Below are 15,469 nucleotides of genomic sequence, written 5' to 3'. Positions count from 1 at the left end.
TCTCTACGGGCTTCTGCCTGCTTTTATTCTGGTCGTGCTGGCAGCTGATTAGATTGTGCCCACCCACATTAAGGGTGGGTCTGCCTTTCCCAGTCCACTGATTCAAATGTTAATCTCCTTTGGCAACACCCTAACAGACACACACAGGAACAATACTTTGCATCCTTCAATCCAATCAAGTTGACATTCAGTATTAACGATCACACTAACAAATACAAAAAAACTTCCCTCATTATGTTCAAAGACATTAGTTTTTATTTCTAAAGTTTCTCTTCATTTTTCCTCCCTTTTCTTTCCTTGTCTTTTCCTTTCTTCATTCCCTTTTTATTCCCACCTTGGAGACAGATCTCCTAGTGTCCTTCTTTGTTATTTTCGCAAATTTTTCTACTGAGTATTTTTTTCTCCATTATTCTGAAAATGTGTTTACCTTATTCTTAAGCAAGATCACTTATTTCCAATTACAGCATTTCTTATATTCTTCTGTCTTTGTTTACTCCCACAATTGGATGGAACACATTCTTCAGTAACTTTTTGAGAAGTTCACGGAGTTGGTGAAGTATCTGTTTAGAGAAACATTATTGATAAAATATTTTTTTATACTTTCCCATAAGTCGTGGCTTCACATAAATAATTCTGGATTTTAAAGGATGTTCTCTCAAAATATGGAGACTTTTTTTCTTGATATTCTATATTCCAGTTGTAAAAGCCACTTAGATGTCTAAACATTTTAGAGTAAACAATTTCCCCTTCCTCTCAAATTTTACAATGATAGGTTTTGGTATGAGGTTATAAATTTATTTATTTTTTCCTTTTATTGGCCTTTTTCTTTTGGAATATTCGTTTCAAAATAATAATTTATATATTTAATTTAGTATATTTTCTTATTTAACTTATTTTTATTTCCTCATATTTTCTTTATTTATTGTATTCTGTAATTCACATTATGAGGATGTTGGAGAATGCTAATATTTGTATCTTCAGTATTTTTTTAATCTATATAAATTTTTTCAATCCATGAGGAATTTTCTCAATCTGTATCTTATAATATTTTGCATGTCTCATCTCTTATTTTGGGTCATGCCTGTAATCCCAGCACTTTGGGAGGTTGGGGCGGGCAGATCACCTGAAGTCAGGAGTTCGAGTCCAGCCTGACCAACATGGCGAAACCCTGTCTCTACTAAAAAAACACAAAATTAGCCAGGTGTGGTGACACATGCCTGTAATCCTGGCTACTCAGGAGGCTGAGGCAGGAGAATCGCTTGAACCTGGGAGGTGGAGTTTGCGGTGGTAAGCCGAGATCGCACGCCATTGCACTCCAGCCTGGGCAACAAGAGCAAAACTCCGTCTCAAAAAAAAGATATACTATTTGTTTTCTGTTATTTATTTTATTGACCACTATTCTTTTAAAAAAAATATATAGTGCTTCCTCTTCTAATTTTGAGAAGATTTCTTATTTTTAAAGGTTTGTCTCAAAGTATATACATGAATATTTTTTATTTAAATCATTTTTCCTTTTCTTAGCTTTGAAATATGTCTTTCATTATATATTTTCCTCAAATGCCTTGATAATTTTCATTGTGATTTCACTAAGCATAACTACCTATGCTGAAATTTAAAAATCTTTACAATCTTAGGACTAAAGCAGTGCTTAATTTCTGTCTGTTGCTAACCATTTATAAAATTGTGTGTTGGGGATTCTGCTCTGTGTCATCATCATGTTCCCTCTTTGACCCAGGCTGATGGAGTGGAAGTGATGGATTGTGATACATAGTTTGGCTCTTTGTCCCCACCCCAATCTCATATTGAATTGTAATGCCCCATGTTGGGGGAGGGCCCTGGTGGGTGGTGATTGAATCATAAGGGTGGACTTCCCCCTTGCTGTTCTCGTGATAGTCAATGTGTTCTCAAAATATCTGTTTGTTTAAAAGTGTGTAGCAGTTCCCCCTTCACTCTCCCTTCCTCCTGCTCTGCCACATGAAGAAGGTGCTTGCTTCCCCTTCGCCCTTCTGCCATGATTGTTAAGTTTCCTGAGGCCTCCCCAACCAGGCTTCCTGTACAGTCTGTGGAAATATGAGTCACTTAAGCCTCTTTTCTTCATAAATTACCTTGTCTCGGGTAGTTCTTTAAAGCAGCATGGGAATGGAATACAGATTGTATCCAATGACTATGACAAACACAAGCTCTTAAAGTTTCTATCCGAGAATGAAAAAATCCACTTTTACTCACATTCTGTTGACCAAAACAAATCCTGAGGCTAAGCCTAAATTCAACATGCTGAAAAGTGAAAAAAAAAAAAAAAACACTTTTGCTCACATACTCACATTCTGTTGACCAAAACAAATCCTGAAGCTAAGCCTAAATTCAACATGCTGAAAACTACAACTCTGACATATGGCAAGAAGAGAAAAAATAAACAATTTAGGAAAATGATTAAATGGTGCATAGTTGTGCCTTTATAATTAATAATGAGGCACCAAAATGTTTTAAAAGCCTGAGTGGGACTAACTGATAAGAAAAACTTTTAAAATACAGATTCTCAAATTTTATTTTCTGGCATTTCATCTCCTTGATAAATAAATGTTCACAGAAAGAAATTCTCCTAGCTCTTACTTTGAAAATTGCAGTTAGGGCAACAGTCTAGCCTCAGACATTGTGGAAACCAGGTTGAGAGAAGTTGTAGACCTTTCATCTTCAATGTGTAGACCCAGTTTTCAAGATGGCACTACACCTCCATATTTAGTGTGTCTGTCTTAGGTGAGTCCAGAATTAACAACTCCATAGGATGTGAATTTTGATTGTGTCTATAGCTAACAGAATTCATAATTTTTAGTTTTTTGGGGGGCATTGTTGTGGAGGTAGGAAAGAGCATATATGCTTCTAAATTCTTCCTTTAAAACCTTCAAACAATCTAATTTTTTCAGCTCATTGGACTCTGCCCAAAAGCATCTCTATAGAATCCACTAGCATTTGTTTTCAATACTTTTTCAGCTCTCTTTATTTTATGTATACTTACATACAAAATTATGTAGTATTCTTCACTTGATCTTAGCCAAAAGGCTGAGAAGTGATAAAATTATGTATTATTCTTCTCTTGGTTTATCCATTTTGATTTTGGGAGAAACCCTAAATTTGGAAGTGTTTATTTTGGACTATTCATAAGAGACAGAATAAAGTGATGGCATTATTTCCAGTTTGCTGGAGAATGATTAAACGTCCTTGTGACAGTAGGAATACCAAATGAAGCCATTTAATAATCTCATTAAAATATTAATATAATTTTATTGCCTGAAATCATCTAATACTGAATCTTAAAATATATATTTATTATGGGAATATACTACTGATAGGCTTAAAAATGCTGAACATGCAGTAATATAAAATGTAAAATTTACTGAGAGTAGCTTAGGTGGTAAATCCACATTTCTCCAATAATGGCAGAGGATTAATTGGTGCTATATATATCATTGTTGTCTTTTTTAAAACTTGATAACAATTGTAAATGTAATAAAGCTTCGTGACCATTCAAACTGCTAGAATCAAGATAATTAAGGTATACTTAAATCTAGATAACACCGACAGTTAATTTAAGTAGTGATTGAGCTTGAACATTCACAAAGTAACATGCAAGATACATAAGCTAACGCAACTGAGTCAATTTGTCAATCAACAATTTAACATGGAACATTTATTTATTTTTATCCTTTTTTTAGTTTGATAAGCTTTTATAAATACAGAGGTTTAATCAAAATACTATATAAGGCATTGTCTGCTGAGTTTCTAAGCAAGAATAAATTTTCAAATATGTGGGCAATATAATTCAGCGTGAATTTTCCTAGTGTATTTAAAGCTTGACAAATGTGCTGGGTGTATAGCTACTTTTTCTCAGCTACAAAATCACCTTTCCATACTGTGTTGTGATGCTAAGTCTGTGAATCTTCATATCACATTTTTCCTATACCAGCTGACTCAGTGAAAGGTTCTTCCTATAGTAACTGATCATAGGAATGAGAGGGCACTTGGCTTCCTGTTTCCTTCTGTGTTACCCAAATTATTGATGTTTACCCTGAGGATGGCAATTGTTCCACCCATAGTTAGGTCCAATTTCCTGTTTTTGTTCCAAATCTGCCACGGCATTTTGTTATCCTGTTTTCACATATACTAGAACCAGCTAACCTGGCGGCTGGTGGAGGTCATAAGAAGTCTGTCTGAGCTCTCCTGAACTTTTAATAATACCAGCCTCTTTTCTTTATCCTCTGTAGCCCTAGCAATCTCAGCTGCTTTCTGTGGTAACTCTGGGTTCCCCTGTCCTTTTTTTATCTTTTCATTCCTTGTATACATGGTTAAAGCATTCTTTATAAAAAAGCCCTCCTTGCTTACTACTATTTGATAGCACAACAAGGGGACTATAGTCAATAAAAACTTAATTGTACATTTTAAAATAGCTAGAAACATGTAATTGAATTGTTTGTAACCCAAAGGATAAATGCTTCAGGGGACGGACGCCCCATTCTCTGTGGTGCGATTATTTCAAATTGCATAACTGTAACAGAACATTTAATGTACCTCATAAATATATACACCTACTATAAACCCATAAAAATTAAAAATTTGAAAATTTTTTAAAAATCCTCTCTGTTTCAGTAATTTGTGTTGTCTCTTTTCAAGGAAGTTAGTAGGGATTTAAGCAGCCAAATGAGATTTGATAAATACATTAAAATGTCTGTGTCTTTGAAAGATGATTACAATGTGGGTGTCAGAGAAGACAAGGGGTAAAATGGGCCAAGACACAGAAGTAACAATGAATAGAGAATTTGTAGCAGAGAAGAAAAGTGAAGACTAAAATAATTAGGACAGAAAATGTGTGTTGGAAACTAAATCAGACAGGCATAACAACTGGAAAGTTTGTAGATAACTCTTACTATGGGATGTAAATGGCCTTATAATAAAAAGAATAAGCGAAGTGGCATATATAAGAAAGACATGAAAGGCCTTGAAAACCAATAAATAACCTTTAAGGGAAATCATATTGCTATTATAAGTTGGTCCAACCATCAGAAAAAAATTCTATAAATAGAAAAGAAAATATTTTATTTTAATTTTTTGTGGCTATGGCTATGATTAGTTTGAAAGCGTATAACTATAGTAGATATTTGAGACTGAAATAAAAAGCTATCGGAGATACATTATTTATTGAGATTGAAAGAAATCGAAGTGTCAAAGTGACTTTATGGCTTTAGAACTACTCATTGAAATGAGATATTAGGTTTAAAAGTGATTCCAGGAAGTCAGGAGGTGGGAGCAATGAGAAGGTTAGAATTTGAATTTTGATTGTGTTGAGTTAGCAGTAATGGCAGGATCTTTAAAAGATGTCATAAAGGTGGGTAGAAATATATTTCTCTTTTGTTGTAGGAGAGAAAGAGAGAGAAACAGATGTGTAATGATACTAAAATATAAGGTGTGTGTATAATTCTACTGCAGTAATGTGGAAATCACTTTGAAATAAACCATTTTCTAGGAAAATCTTAGAATATAAATATATTTTTAGAGTTAGAAACAGAGAAATCTAACATTTATTGACATGAAACAACACAGCAACACAATGCTTTTGTTTGATACTATTTACACATATATGTAAATCCCTTTCTGTTTTACTGAGGCATCTTAACTTACATGAAATTATATTGGTTTTATTTTGGGCAGTCACTGATTTTAACTCTGCTTTGTAGAATTTCTCTGTCCTTTGTGTGAGTGTGTCTATGTGTATGTGTATGTGTGTGTGTGGTCACTTACTACCCTGGGAGGTTGCATAGCATTATAGTCACTTTCATTTATGAAAAGCAGTCACAGAACAGACTGGATTTGTCCACAAGACGTTCCCAAAAGGGAGACAAGATTATGGTCTGCTTTCCAACTTCTCACACTCCAGGACCTTGGCTCTCAAATGAGAGTGTGTCTTTCCCTCCTCTTTCTCCCTGCTCTGCTCTATTCATTGGGTCAAAAACTTCTTCTATTAGGTACAGGAAGGGTGGGGTAATGGAGGCAGAGTTTTTCCTATATAAGTCTCCACTGCCAAGGAGTTAAGTCCTTGGCCTAATAGGGATTTATTCTGTCTGCTGCCAGGGGCTCAAGCTGTATTTTCCAAACAGAGAGTGTGGGTGTCTGTGGTGTTCTCTGGGTCATGTTCAGCTTGCTCCAGCCCTTCTGTCACTCACAACACTCAATACAGTACACCCATGTCCCTCTAAACCCAGTGTCTTATTCTGGTTGTGCTGCTACAACAGAATATCTGAGACTGGGTAATTTATAATAAGCAGAAATTTATTTTCTTACAGTTCTAGAGGCTGTGAAGCCCTAAGTTCAAGAAACTGGCATCTGGCAAGTGCCTTCTTGCCGTGTCACCTTATAGCAGAAGACAGGAGAACACAAGAGAGAGCCCATTCCTCAAAGCCCTTTTAATAACAGCATAAATCTAACCATGAGGACAGATTTCTCATGACCTAAACACCTCTCATTAGGTTATACCTCCCAATACAATTGTATTGGGGATTAAGTTTCCAACAGGTCAATTTTGGGAGACATATTTAAACCATAGCTCACCTTTGCTTATGGAACTTTGTGTATTTTTGCCAGAGTTCTGCCTCCTCCTTTAGTTTCCTGGCTTCTTCACTGTAAACACTGGAAAAACAGAGCCCTCTTTTATGTCTTTAAAGGATCACAAAGAATGGCATGGAGATTCATGTACATGGGTTTAATTGCATTTATTTTCTTCCCAGGTTCTTCTACACTATGGTAACGTAAGTCCCTCCTTACTAAACCTCCAGACTAGTAATTAGGCACCATTATCTTTCATATATACCCACAAGTCCAGGAAACACATCTCAATCTCTCTCTAGAACTCTCTTGCTACCATTTCCCCTCCCTTAACAGGCCTCCCTGAAGAGGGCCTATGGGTTCTGCAGCCCTCTTAAGTTTGGACAAAGGAGCAACAGGCCAAATGCTGTTTCACTCAGGGATGGCTGCTCATGTCTGCCATTGATTCTTTTGAATGGCTCTGCTCTTATTGTTTAATGTGCCATAGTACATATGAAATCCCTTATATCATATATAGGTATTGAAAATATTCTAATTCAGAAAAAATAGCTATAAAATATATTACGATCTTTCTTACTACTGTGATAAATATTCCTACATAAAGTCAAAATAAATCATCAAGTGTAAAGTGACAGACTGTATCACATATTCAGTCTCCCTTTCTAACCACTTGGGAAATTTGTGAAACAAACTTCCATTCTCTCTCACTCAATGGAGAGCTCTTTCCATTTCTTCCTGAGGTCTGCCTGTTTTCTTACCCATTATCCCTCTTCTACCCCTACCATGCAGGGACCTCTAAAAGGGCCCGAGGGCAGAAATAATAATTTTTTCCAGGCAGGATCTGACCACGAAGTGCTCTATGGGAATCATTTTGCTTCCATCTTTGCTTTTTAAAACAATATGGGCCTAAAAGGCTGAATTTGAAATTAAAATTATCCTGCTTCTAAGAATTGGCATATGGCAGAGAAAAGAGAGCTATCCTCATGCCAATCAGTGGCTATCCTTGGTTTTGTTTTTGTTTTTGTTTTTTCAACCCAGGCCACTTCTAGCACCTGGAAAACTTTTGTGGGCTTATGTGCATCTTCAAAAGAACTCCCAAGCAGATGATCCTTGGGCATCCAACATCATTAGAACTGTGCACAGTGGCTCTGATCTGCCCTTGGGAAATTAGATCCTGAGAAAAGACCTGTTTATGTTGTAATACAGTTTCGAGATTTGTGCTGAAAATTACATAGTTCTAGTCTCTTGAAACGTGGTCAAGAAGGGGCATACTGAGTGTTGGAGAAACATAATTTAAAACAAAATATTCTTCCAACCCAGAAAATCTTTCCATAAGGGTGAAGAGAAAGAACAACAGTTTAAATCTTTAATAAGCATTAAACCAGAATGGAATGCACATCCCATGCCATTCTCTAAGAGACTGCAAAGATAGAAAGAAATCTCACCTTTTTGTATAGTCAAGCAGATACAACCCGTTGCATACAAGTTCTCAAGATTAACAATAAGTAGTCCTCAAGTATGAGGACTTGACAACACCACTTGTCACATACAGTTCATCCTGAAATCACTTGGTGGTTGAAGTGACCATCTGTGTTGGCTAATTGGCTTTTTCCAAAGAAAAAATAAACTTCTCATATCTTTATGACAGTAGATTTGCCACTTGGAGCAAGGTTTCCACAGAAGTTTGGCTCTTACACTCCTACAGAAACTTGGTGACAGGGGTGGGGCAGGAAAATAGGGTCTGGAGGCAGGGAACATAAGGTCAATTCGCACTTCAGCTGTAACAGGAAACTTCCTCTCCATAGGGCATACACAGTAAATGACTTTGTGGCTTTACTTAATCTTCTTCATTTACATAGGGTGTACCCCAAGCAGAGAGTATTTAAACTCCAAAAAACCTCTGTAACAGGGTCTTTGAGCCACTATATTCAGGCCCAATCCCACCTTGTAGAGTACACTTTCATTTTCTATTTTTTTTTTTTTTTTTTTTTGAGACAGAGTTTCGCTCTTGTTGCCCAGGCTGGAGTGCAATGGTGCGATCCCGGCTCACCGCAATCTCTGCCTCCTGGGTTCAAGTGATTCTCCTGCCTCAGCCTCCCAAGTAGCTGGTATTACAGGCATGAGCCACCACGCCTGGCTAATTTTGTATTTTTAGTAGAGATGGGGTTTCACCATGTTGGTCAGGCTGGTCTCGAACCCCCAACCTCAGGTGATCCGCCTGCCTCGGCCTCCCAAAGTGCTGGGATTACAGGCGTGAGCCACCACGCCCGGCCAAAAAAAAGAAATCCCTTCATTCCTTCCTTGCTTTGTGCGTTTTGTCCAATTATTTGTTCAAGATGCCAAGAACCTGGACACTCTCCACCATTACCATACTTTGGTGAGCCAGCCCGGAGGAAGAGGTAAGCCCAAAGTTTGGGATTTATTCTTCTCCTTTCTTTTTTTCCTTTATGCTCCATACAGGGGAATCTCTTTCCCTCTCTTTTCCTTTCCAACTTGGTTTAGGAGGACACTCTGTGGGTCCTGCAGTACTCAACCTTCCCAAAAGGGACGCCCTTGGCAGAGGTTCTGAGGTCGAGTATTAAGCCATTCTTAGAATTTTCTCTCCCAGTTGCAATGCTGCTTGGCCCCAAAATTGTTTAGAATATGAAGTTTACTGTGTAATGAGAAAGTGGAATGGTGTTGCCTGTGTCTAGGCTGTTGTGCTGCTGTTCTAAGCAGGGGGACTGGTTAACGGGTGATGCCCTCCTTTGGTACTGTTTGGCCCCAGTGCTCCTTGGAGTCTGGGGAAGTTTAGCCTTTAAAAATTAAACTGCCTTGGAGACTGCTTTACCGAAAATTCTGGTTCACAACCTTCCCTGAATTATCTATTGGGGCAAAGTAAAACTGGCAAACTTGTAGTGCTATCTCACGGCTAAGGTTCCAAGCTACTAGATCTTCATTTATATGTGTGTATTGATGGCTAGATGTGTTTATTTGTATGTACACTATTATTATATGTTGTGTCTACCAAACTGGCTTATAAATAAAAGAGCACTCACAAGTTAAGTAAATGAGTCTAAGCAATTTTCAAGCTCATGTGACCTAAGTATAACTTCACTAAACAAGCTGGCTTTAAAATTATTGGTGGAATAAAAATAGAAATGCCTTCGTGATTGTCAGCATATATTTTGTCTGGATTTTACGTTTGTCTTTGCTGGATATTTTAAAATGTCAGTGTGTTAATTCAAGCTGGGAGATGCTAAGAGAGTGCCTGCCTCTCATTTTATTCACAGTCTCACTGAGATAAATGCACATCTGATTGCTTCCTTTGGAAAGGCTAATCGGAAACTCAAAAGAATGCAACCTTTGTCTCCCACCTGTGATCTGAAAACCCCCAAGCCCCACTCCTTACCTCAAGTGGTCCAGCCTTTTGGAACGAAACATATGTTGGTTGATGTCTCATGTCTCCCTTATTAAAAGTAAAGATTAAGTACAGTGAATGAGATAAATGTTTTAAGTAAGTTTTTTGTGTAAATTAAAATCTTAAGGTTATTTTTGATGCCCATTTAGTATCTGGATCATTTCCAATTAAGAAAGGGCTGTGATAAGGGGAAAATTCTGGATTTTTTCTATGTATAAATATGCATATCTAATTCTCTTTAACATGTAATTCTGTACACAAAATGTGCCAGAAAGGGTCATGCTGTTAGTGAAAAAAAGAAAGAATAATTTTATCTAATGCAGACGTTATCTAAAAGTTCAAATTACAGATTTGAAAGGTTATTTATGAAACAATGTAGTAAGAAATCATTAAGTAGGAGAGGAAGATGTGGAAAAGTTTAAATAATAAAATATTCTTTAAATCCAGATAAAGAAATGATTATATTTGGCTAAGAAACATTTTCATAGTTAAAGCTCTTAGTCTTAATTAAAGTCAAATAAGATGTATTGTAAAGAAATGCATCGGCAGTTTGGCAGTTCTTTTTTAATATAGTTAAGCATGAAGCTGAATTTAGCATAAAGCCAAATTTCACATCCATGCTTGCATTGCTTCACACCACATTTGCCATTTTGCATGGATAGTGCTGGAGTACTTATTTTGGCCATAAGCCTAAAGTGAATGTCTTAATTGCACTGAATGTACAATGATACTGGTGAACTTAAGGATATTGAATTGTGTATCAGGAATAAAATATTCATTATGTGGGTTTTTTTAGGGCCCTGAGACTGTAGCCTCTAGGGTAAATTGAGTAGGAAAATTTAGTGTTGGTTTCCTGCTTACTTGTTTTTGCTTCTAGTTTTCATTCGTTTACTGTTTATTCTCCTCTGGCTTTGCTTGGGTATCCATATATATATAAAATCATGACACTTTTTAGTCTCTAGTGGAAGGCTTTTATTTGGTTCTGTTATTTTGTTTTCTATACATTTCTAGTGAGTCATCATCTGTTTCATTTATCTGGCATTCCTAAGCTACCTTTGTCCAGCTGCAGGAATTAATGGAACACACCAGTTTCTAAGCTAACTTTTTGGATTTTAGGCTTCCTGATGGTGTAAGTGTGGTGAGTATACTCTCACAAGTAGAATTTGAGTCATATTTCTCTATCTCTGCCTAGTTTTTCCAAAATTTGTAAACTATCTATGAATACTCTTAACTCATGGCAATGTGTGTGTTTGCATACAGTCAAGCAGGGTCACCGGGACCGCTCAGGGAGAGAGAAACCAGAAACCTGGCATACCGGCAAAAGGGTAAGAATTTCTAACCACTCAGTCTCTGGCCTCTTGCTCTCTGTGCAAACTGGTTAATCTCCTCTGTGAAGTCTTAAATTGACTGCTTTAATAATAAGAAGAACTTAACTCAAATATTTTGTCAGAAAAATAGAAAGTGTAGCACCTTTCAGTTCACAACACTTTAGCAATCTTTAGGAAATAAAGATAGTTTTCAAGATTATTGGTAAAATAGGATTGTCTTCAAAATGTAAATACGTGGTCTAAATTATGGTCAAATATTAGGTTTGCTAAATGCTTTCAGGTCATAAACTGCTTCTTTGGCTTTTGAAAACTGTTTAACTTACCTCCCTTCTGATACCACTGCAATGAGTGGAGGAACACCAGTTTCTTTGTCTGGAGTTGAATTAGATAAAATGACAAAGGAGTGGAGAATTTAACAGGCAAGACAGAAGGGAGAAGAAAGAAGGAAGACGCTCCCCTGTACAGAGACAGAGGGAGAGAGGCTCCAAAGGCGAGAGAGGAACCCCCCCCCCCATTCAGGAATACCAGCCAGTTATATCAGATGGCTGGATAAGGCGGTGTCTGATTTGCATAGAACTCAGGGGATTGGTTTGACCAGGCATGTCATTCACATAGCCAGAGAAAAAAACTGGCCGCCTACTCTAGCCTTTTAATATGGAAATGCAGGGCGCCATGATGTTCTTACACACATGGGGTTATGTGGGGGCAACTATGCTGTCAGACACATGTGGGGGCAAGGGCAAGAGGACAAAAGTGGGAATCACCATGATGGGTGGACCCAGTTTCTAATGGCCTGCATTTGCATATCAAAGGTTGTCTGCCTGGGTCTAAGAGCCAGGGCTTTTCTGCTACACAAACATTTCTGGAGTTGCTTTAAAAATGAAAACTTTCCAAGGACCCCTTTTCCTCTCTATCTGCCTAAAATAACTTAACTCCTACTACACTTCTAGCTAGGTAAGGCCTGGGGATGTGTGGAATTGGCCACGCCCTTACTATGTTGGAAACAGGCAAACCTTATCAGAACACAACCCACTAGGTTTTACATTAAAGTTAAAATTGCTAGGAGTTGCCATTGTAACATGCAATTAAGACTATTAGAAACAGTTTTACATGCAAGGTGTGTAAAAACAGTAGAATGTGTTTTTTTGTTGTTGTTTTGTAAAATGTTATAAAAAGTTTTTGCTTCTTTAAAATTTCTGAGTCATAATTTTGATAAAATAAATAATTTATGGTAATCTAGAATTCCAAAATCAAACTTCAGTTTCAAAATTGCCTTTCCTAATGCCTGGCTTTCTAGATGGATCAGAGGGCCCCTGAATCATCCAGAAAAGAGGTAAGCAGGATTATTTGACGTGGTTAGGTACGTGGGATTGCCACAATGATGTTCAATCTTCTTTAGTTTTTATTTTTGTGACTAATACTAATATATATTCTAAAATTGTATGGGATTTCTAAAATTCTAATGTCTAAGTACATACTAGCAGTCACGATTATATTTATCATGTTAAATTATTGTAGACCACAGAAATGACCAAATTTCCTTCTCAGTGGTATGCCCCTAATTTGCAAAAACAACTGGTATCCAAGAGGATATAAGTCTAATGTTAATTAAGCATGGACTCATGGAGAAACAGGATGGCCACCTTGTCCTTCCTGAGTCCTTAAAGCATTTATTATTAAAAGTTATGCATTCCGTGACTCCTCACGGAAAAGATATAATGATCCAAATTGAATACATTGGTTGGTGACTTACAAATTACTAAAATAGTTTATAACCAATACTTGATCCCATATTCCTGGGGAAACAATTAAAGCCTCAGGTACATTTGGTCACCTGATGGGACATTTAAACATTTTATTAAAGGATTTTATTCAATTGTTATTTTCTATGAATGTTTTCTGGCTGTATAAAAGCTTTTCCATGCAAGAAGGCTGATTTTATAACAGTAAATTATTACGCTACAGTGTATTTTCACAGGTAAAGAAAGCTTTTTATGGTTTAAATCTTCTGGAAACGTTAGAGAAAGACTGTCATTGCTATCCACACTGCAATAAAACTTCATCCACACTACAGCAAGACTTTGGGCTTTGGATTTATGGCCTCACAACTGAGAAGGGTCCCTCCACATTTTTGGAACTGTGCACCCATTGGAACCCTTGAGGAAAGCTAACCAGGGAAATTGGAAGAGGATGGCATCCTTGATGGGAACAGCTTTTCCCACGGTTACAGAATAAGACTTCTATTGTCATGAAAATCTTACCTTTGAATTTTGTTGTTGTTGTTGTAGTTTTCTGTTTGTTTGTTTGTTTTTGTTTATGCCTCTATGAACAAGAGAAGTGGAAAAGGGGTCTATTATGTGCACTAATGGGGTGTACTTTTATTTGTGAAGGAGTTGGCAGGCAGCCTTATACATAGATTACCTTATACTCTGATAGTTAAAAGATGAAGGCCCAATGTAAGTAAGAAACTTTAATGGTACATATGCTACCTCATAATCAGTCAAAAAAAAAAAGCATTGGTTCACTCCTCTTAACCCACATCATGGGTTAAAGAGAACATTCCCAGAAGGCCTTCACTCTTCTAAAAGGCATCATTTGTTAGGTCCTTTTTCCATAATTTAAAGTAAAAGAAGCAATGATTAGAAACGTATCCCTCATGATAGGTTCTATAGCAAATAATACCGTAAACGCTACAGTTACTCAACAAACTTTACATTCTCTTGTGAAAGTTATGCTAAATAATAGAATTAGCTAAACAGAAAAGTATCTGTGCAGCTGCTGGCACTTGTGGCCTATGGAGAAATACATCAAATGAAGATTATAGAAATTTGGTGGTAGGGGATTGACAAAAAAAATTGCTTAGCCAAGTAAGTAAACTCCTTATCTAGCTCATTCTTTGATCTATTTGATTGTAGGAGGTTTGGTTTATGGGGACCCTGGGTAAGCGGCATACTTCAAATTCTTGGTATGATCCTCCCAATAGGTCATAATAATAGTCTCCCTGGTGCGTTGTATTTCAAAGGTTTCAAACGCTTGCATGCAGCCATCTCTAGAATGTCATATGGTCTTTCTTCAATTGGAATAACAGGAGCTGAAAGAAATGTACAGCCACGAGGGCACCATAACCTATAAATAATGTGCTGAGACCGGAAACTCAAAATGGTGGTAACTGAGAGTGGCACTAAAGCCCTAAGTTTTGGTCACACTCTCAACTAAGTGAGAACCTGTCCAAAAAGGGGGATTTTTTTTAAACAAAATTCTGGGAGGCCATTGTTTGGGACTGAGCTCATGTTCTAGGCCCCAACAAACCAAACCAAAATGGAGTTGCTTGTGTTAAGACTTTAAGGAAACACATAGATTCTAGAATAGATCAGATTTTGTTCTTTCTCCTGCAAATCTCTATAACAAACATTTCTGGTAGCATAGGTATCAACCCTCTGAAGTCCCCATTAAATCTTTTGACCAAGTTCATTTCCTCTCACCTAGAGATCATCAAGCTTCAGCTAATCATGCAACAGTGGTTCTAGCTAGTTCCAGGTGAAGACACCATCCCTGGCCATGCCTCCACTAGACAGAACAGGGCAAGAGTTCTGTGGTTCCCAATAGGTAGAGACTATGCCCCAAGTCATCATGAAGCAGTTACAGAAATCAGTCTCTCTGCCTCCCAGAAAGATTTATGGGGATCACATCTCTCAGGGGTAGATGAGGCAGGAAAATAGGGTCTGGAGGCAGAGAACATAAGGCTGATTCACACTTCAGCTATAACAGGAAATATCCTCTCTATAGGGCATACACAGTAAATGACTTTGTAACTTTACTTCATCCTCTTCATTTACATAGGGTGTGCCCCAAATGGAGAGTATTTAAACTCACAAAAACTCTGTAACAGGGCCTTTGAGTCCCTATGCTCAGGCCTGTTCCAACACTGTGGGGTGTACTTTCATTTTCAATAAACCCCTTCATTCCTTCCTTGCTTTGTTTGTGCATTTTGTCCAATTCTTTGTTAACGACGTCAAAAACCTGGACACCCTCAGCCATTAACAGGGGCACTATCTTCCTTGATGATTACATTGCAAAGATATTGTCCCAGGTCTCTGAGAAAGATATTCCTGGTTCCTAAAGCTGGCAAGAGGTTTATTTGGCTTAAAAA

General features: G+C 37.3%; 1 long non-coding RNA gene across 1 annotated transcript; it reads left to right on the top strand.

The window, feature by feature from the left end:
- The first annotated feature begins 8,518 nt into the window (after positions 1-8,518).
- On the top strand, positions 8,519-15,080 carry LOC134739556 (uncharacterized). Its single transcript, XR_010126329.1, has 4 exons — positions 8,519-8,990; positions 11,252-11,316; positions 12,617-12,652; positions 13,285-15,080. It is a non-coding gene; the product is annotated as an uncharacterized LOC134739556 (long non-coding RNA).
- The last annotated feature ends 389 nt before the right edge of the window (positions 15,081-15,469 follow it).

Source organism: Pongo pygmaeus, chromosome 4 (genome assembly GCF_028885625.2).
Source record: "Pongo pygmaeus isolate AG05252 chromosome 4, NHGRI_mPonPyg2-v2.0_pri, whole genome shotgun sequence".
In the NCBI taxonomy this organism is placed as follows: Eukaryota; Metazoa; Chordata; class Mammalia; order Primates; family Hominidae; genus Pongo; species Pongo pygmaeus.
This window is presented reverse-complemented; position numbering and strand designations above follow the sequence as displayed.